This window comes from Phragmites australis, chromosome 7 (genome assembly GCF_958298935.1).
Source record: "Phragmites australis chromosome 7, lpPhrAust1.1, whole genome shotgun sequence".
NCBI lineage: Eukaryota > Viridiplantae > Streptophyta > Magnoliopsida > Poales > Poaceae > Phragmites > Phragmites australis.
Window position 1 is genome coordinate 17,963,828 of NC_084927.1, and position 6,392 is coordinate 17,970,219.

Sequence of the window (6,392 nt, forward strand, 5' to 3'; positions counted from 1 at the left end):
GCTGCTATTTCAGGTGCTACCGACGAGGAGGAGTTGGTCTTTGGCTCTTCATGCCCACCGAGGGTGGTGGCGGGCATGAGTAGGCAACTACTCGGAGGTTGATGAAGTCTAAGGGCATATGACTATCATTCTTTTGTTGTATAGTCTTTAGTCTTTCGCTGTGTAGTTTCTTTTGTTGGTTAGGAGATGAGTGGGTTTTGATCTCCTCCTAGCTCTCTTTTGCTGTAAATTATAATAACTTGGTACATTCTTAAGAACTTGTAATATAACTTTAATTATTTGCTCTTTCTTAAACTGCGTTGTGATGATATATGTTAGAGAGTCATGTGTTCCGATCTTGGGCACAAAACACGTGCTGGGACTACCAGTGTGGTATTGTGATTAATCATTATAGTCATAATTATGCAAATGATTGACTTAGTGATTAATTAGAATACTATTTGGAATGTTCCTTATAGAGACCAAGATGTTGAAATAAGGAGAACCAAACATGTCATGCAAACATGCAAGAAACAAGGATGTGGTGCATCGATTCCTGATCTTGATCGCAAAATGGATAGGCACTAGGGTGTGGCAAACCTCTCTGGGCCAAGCGGTCAGTCGTCCAGCATCGATTGTGGACCACCGAGCAAATAAAAAATTGGCATTGCTTCGGTGCCCAAGATTTCCATATGTGCTTCTAAGGCTTAAAATGGACAACCCAATGAAAGAAGACCTTATACGCTGATTTGGTCGAGTAAAGTCCCGAGTCTGAAAATCTCCAACGACGTTCATCTTGAGTATTCAGTTGCAACATAACCTCGAACAGCAGGCCCCATAGCACAAGATATTCCACAAGGGCAGCGACCGAGGGCCCCCCTAAATATCGCTCACCCATTTAAGGTCTGTCAAGGCTTCCTGCACCGTACACCTCTTGGTCGATCTCTTGGAAACAAGAGCAGCCAAGTGGGGAGCTAAATCAGTAACAGACTTCCCATGTAACCATCTATCAGTCCAAAATAAAGTTGAAGCCCCATTACCAACAATAGACACCACTGCAATAGAGAACCTGGCCTTCACATTTGTGTGAACCTGGATAGGGAGAAGGGCCCAAGGTTTATCAGGCTGCGTCTTTTGTAGCCATAACCATCTTATGCGTACGGCCCATCTGAGTGTCGTTAGATCAAGGATTCCTAAACCACTCCCTTGGACAACAAACTTTCAGCCATGCAATCAAACAATGACCTCCATTAGCATCTTTTCTACCTCCCCAAAGAAAAGCCCTACGAATCTTATCTAAGGCTTTAACAACCCACTTTAGAAGATCCAATGCAATGGCGTTGTAGACCAGGATTAAAGTTAGCACCACCTGAACCAAAGTCAACCTCCTTGCTCGGGTCAAAAGACCGGCTTTCCAACCTGGAAGCTGATTTGCAATTCTATCAATGAGGGGCTGAAGTTGTGCCTTTGTAAGCTTCTTGATGGATAAAGGCAAACCGAGATAGGGAAATCCTTAATTTTACAGGGGACATGAGCATGCACCACAATGAGCTCGTTCCCAGTGCGTTGTATCGGCAAGACGCTGCTCTTTTGGATGCTTGTTCTAAGATCCGAAGCAGCCCCAAACACATTCAGGATATCTCTTATCACACCAATGTCACACCTCATCATCTGCATAAAGAGACAATCGGTGATGGATACTTTGATTAGAAAGAGGTTGCAGTAGACCTTCCATACTTGCCTTGGTGATGATCCCATTCATCACATCCATAACAAGAATAAATAGCATGGGATATAACGGGTCACCTTGTCCTAGTCCCCGCCGATGATGAATCTCTTCACCGGGAAAGCCATTGAGCATTACCCTTGTTGTTGATGTTACCAGCGAACTGCACATCAAGCTGCGCCATATCATACCAAAACCAAGTTTCTTGAGAACCTCTAACAAAAAGGACCAAGAGACCGAATCAAAAGCCTTTGAGATATCAAGATTGAGAAGGATGTGAGGCTCCTATTGTTGACACAACAGCCTCATCGTTTTCTGGACTAATAGGAAGTTATCTTATATACATCTGCTTGTCACAAAAGCGCTCTGATTGCAAGATACCAAATGTTGCAGTCGACCGGCAAGACAATTCGCCAACACTTTTGTAATCAACTTAGCAAAACTATGAACAAGGCTAATAGGTCTGTAGTCCTTAATTTCTGTGACATCGCTCTTTTTTGGTAGCAAGATTAAGAAGGCGGTGTTCAGCAACCGTAGGTTCCTGACATTACCTCGATGAACCTCATGCAATGTTGCCATAATATCGGGTTTGATTATCGCCCAGCACGTCTTATAGAATCTGCCAGTGAAGCCGTCAAGCCCCAGCGCTTTATCAGAGGGTAGCTTCTTGATAGTCCCTGAAACCTCCTGCTCAATAAACAGAGCGTCCAATGAGGAAAGATCATGGGACTGTATCAGCAACGCATCAACTTTCACTATGACCTCATGCTGTTCAGACATGCCAAGCAGCCCCGAATAGAAGTCAAATACGGTCTAAGCTTTGTCTTCCTGCTCTGTGAGGACCAGATCACCAGAAAACAATTTCGGGATGAAGTACTTGTGCTTCTGGTGGCGAGCATGGAGGTGAAAAAACTTAGTATTAGCATCACCAGCTTTGAGCCATATCAACCGTGATCGGAGCCACGCAATTGTGCGCTCCAAAGAGGCCAGACCAAGACACTTTTTCTTTAGGTTGTTGTGCAGCCATAACTCAAATACTATTGCAAAAGAAACAATTTCACTAGACTCCTGAAGCATAAGCAACTTTGAGCATCTCCAACAAGCTATGAGCCACACTCTGGTGCTTGCATTACCTGATTTCAACAAGCCTTTTACTATAGAAACATATGCATGTGATTCAAGAATCAATGTAGTTTTGAGTCAACAAGGCCATCCAATTGCCTATCTTAGCAAAGCCCTCAGTATTAACAATAGCAAGTTATCAATTTATGAGAAAGAATTTCTTGCCATCAAGATGGCAATTGACAGGTCGAGATCATACTTGTAGAGAGGGCCCATCATCATCAAGGCTGACCATAAGAGTCTTTGTCATCTAGGTGATCAAGTCCTATCTACTGAATTGCAAAGAAAAGCAATGACTAAGCTCATGGGTTTGCAATTCAATTTTCTTTACAAAAAGGGGATTGAAAACAAGGTTGGTGATGTTCTCTCAAGGATGGGGCATTTGCTCTCACTTAGTTCTCTATCTGTGGGACATCCTAAATGGCTTCAGGAGGTTTTGAATTCTTATGTGGTTGATCCTAAAGCACAAGGCCTATTGGTACAACTCGCTATTTGTGGATCCAATGACCAAGGATTTTCTCAGAAGGGATCATCAGGCAACATGGCAAGATTTGAGTTGGAGCAAATTTTGGACTCCATACAAAACTGATTCATGCATTTCATTCGACACCAATTGGTGGCCACTCAGGCAAAGAAGCTACTTATCGGTGTCTGAAGAAACTCTTTACTTGGACAGTCTGAAAACTGATGTTGACTCATTTGTCCAACAATGCTCTATATGCCAGCAGGCCAAACATGAGAATTGCAAAGTTCATGGTCTTTTGCAACCATTGCCAATATCTCAGGCCACTTGGCAAGATGTTTCCCTTGATTTCATTGAAGGTTTACCTACTTCAGAAGGATACACAACCATCTTAGTTGTTGTGGATCGATTCGCCAAGTATGCCCACTTTATCCCTCTTAAACATCTATATACCACCTCAAGTGTTGCTAAGATCTTCTTGCAGCAAGTGGTTTGACTGCATGGTATTCCCCATTCCGTAGTATCAGACTGGGATAAAATATTTACCAGCACATTTTGGAAGGAATTGTTCAAAAGTTGGAACACTACTTTGGCCATGAGTACAACCTACCATCCCCAAACGGATGGTCAAACAGAACATGTCAACCAATGCCTCGAGATGTATCTTCGTTATGTTGTACATAAAACATCAAAGAAGTGGGTTCAGTGGCTTCCCTTGGCAGTGTTTTGGTACAATACTTCCTATCATACATCTCTCAACTGCACTCCATTTCAGGCGTTATATGGTACTGAACCAAAGTATGGTCTCCTTCCTGATCTTACTCATGTAACAAACAAGGAAGTGAGTGATATATTTAAGGAACGTCAGCTATACTCAGACATGCTTCAATCACAGCTTTAGAAAGCTCAACTACATATGAAACAATTAGCTGACAAACACCGCAGTGAAAGGGACTTCCAAGTGGGTCATCAAGTATATTTGAAGCTTCAGCCATATGCCCAAGCTTCTGTGGTTTATCAACCATTTCCCAAGTTGTCTTACAAGTATTATGGCCCCTTTACAGTTTTGGTCAAGTCGGGTGAAACTGCTAACAAACTGCAATTGCCAGAAGACACTTAGGTTCACCCTATGTTTCACGTCTCTTAGCTCAGGCATCATGTCCCATATCACTCCCCAATCTTTTCATCCCTTCCTATTGTGGACGATCTCTCAGTAATAGACAATGTTCCTGAAAAAATATGAGATCGCAGATTGGTTAAGAAAGGGAACGCTGCTCATCTTCAGGTCCTCATCTAGTGGAGCTCCTTACTAGCAACCTTTTCCACTTGGGAGGATTATGAGGTGCTCAGGAAGCACTTTCCACAAGCACCAACTTGAGCGAAAGCTGGCTCTGAAGGGGGTGGCAATGTCATAGCGGTGCTAGCTGCCATGGGATTTCTACCGTCGGGCATATTGAAGTAATGAAAGCAGTCCTTGCATTATCCTTTCTGCTTTGTATCCTTCCTCCTCTTCCCAAGACCTTCCCCAAATTCATTATCTGAGTTCACTGATTGAGTAAGATTTATGACCAGTGGCAAGTTGGCGGCAATGACATGCTACAGAGAGGAGAGAGAAGGTGTGTATAAAGTTAGTTTTCCCTTAGCTCTTTGTATGTCCATGTGTCATACAGAGAGAGGGAGAGAGAGAGAGAGAGAGAAGGGCCATCCTTCTTCTTGGTGATTTTCTTCCTCCAAGAAACATAGCAGGGAGAGAAGTCATGGGTGGCCAACCAAGCTCGCACTTTATGTGTGAGAGAGAGGCAAGGATCTAGGACAAGTAGCAAATTGGAGCGAGGAGACAAAGAAGAGTCTAGTGGTGGTGTGAATTCATGGCTAATCAGTCGATGGGTCTGATTGGTGATGGGCACTCCAAATCTCCATGGAACTAGGGTTAAAGGAGGCAAAGGTGCCAAGATGTAGGAGGGTTGGAGGTGGTCGCGGTGCCGAGAAAACTGGTCTATGGTTTTCCTAGTGGTGAATATCTACGCTAAGGCTGGGAATCTATTGAATTTGGGTGTGTGAGCTCCAAGCCTGATGTTTGAGTGTTGATTGTGATTGCAGAACCTTGTACTATCACGCCGTGGTCTAGCTTATATATGTGTTGAAGAGGTGGTTGTTGCCGACCGGAGGTACATGATGATGGTTATTTGTGTGGTGGTTAATTTTAGTGACTCACACTCGATAGGAATCCTACGTGCTCTAGGACTAAGCGATTAAGATTCCTTTTTTGCTGTAGGGAGGTGATTGCCGAATACTCTCAATGGTTATCAATCCCTAGATCCTTCTATGGTGCAGCCTGGACCCTATGCGCCGATCTAGTGTGCACAATTGGTTGTTGGTCCTGTCAAGCAATGTTTGTAACATTTATGTACATATTTGGTTGATGTATGGTTGTTGTAATTCCTTGATTAATATGAAATCCGACTAGTCTAGTTGATCATTAGACACGGCTAAGATCATACCCTGTACTCTAGGACATGGTCCTCATAGAGAGAGAGAGAGAGAGAGAGAGAGAGAGAGAGAGAGAGAGAAGAGTGAGGAGTTCTGTGGATTTAGGCGATAGCGGTGACGATGGGCAGGCGACGATGCAAACTCTCATGGTGGCGGAGTGACGGTGTAGCAGTGGTCCAGAGCAAATCCAATCAGTGACACACTTGGGATAGGTGAAATAGCTAGATATTGCATAGCAAAGAAGAAGGGAGGGATGATTTTGGATTTTGAGTTGTTACTCTCACCAGACCCCTGAAAAATCATATTTTGATTGTTCTAGCATCCCGTGGCAAATGACCATAAATTTGTTGTGTCCAATAGCCAATTTCAACAAGTTTGGTGTTAAATAGTGAATGCCATGAAAGTTTATTTTTCGGAAAAAGATATGTTAATCAAAACCAGAAGATATTACAATCGTCCTGAATTAGACGAGAAACAACATTCTCCTCCTGCCCTATCCAAGTCCCACAGGCACCATGGATACGAGCGTGATTTGCTAACTCATGACTAACTATGTTCTGGTTTCAATCAACTTTTTTGATCTCCAATATCCTTTGTCCGGTGAACAAAAGT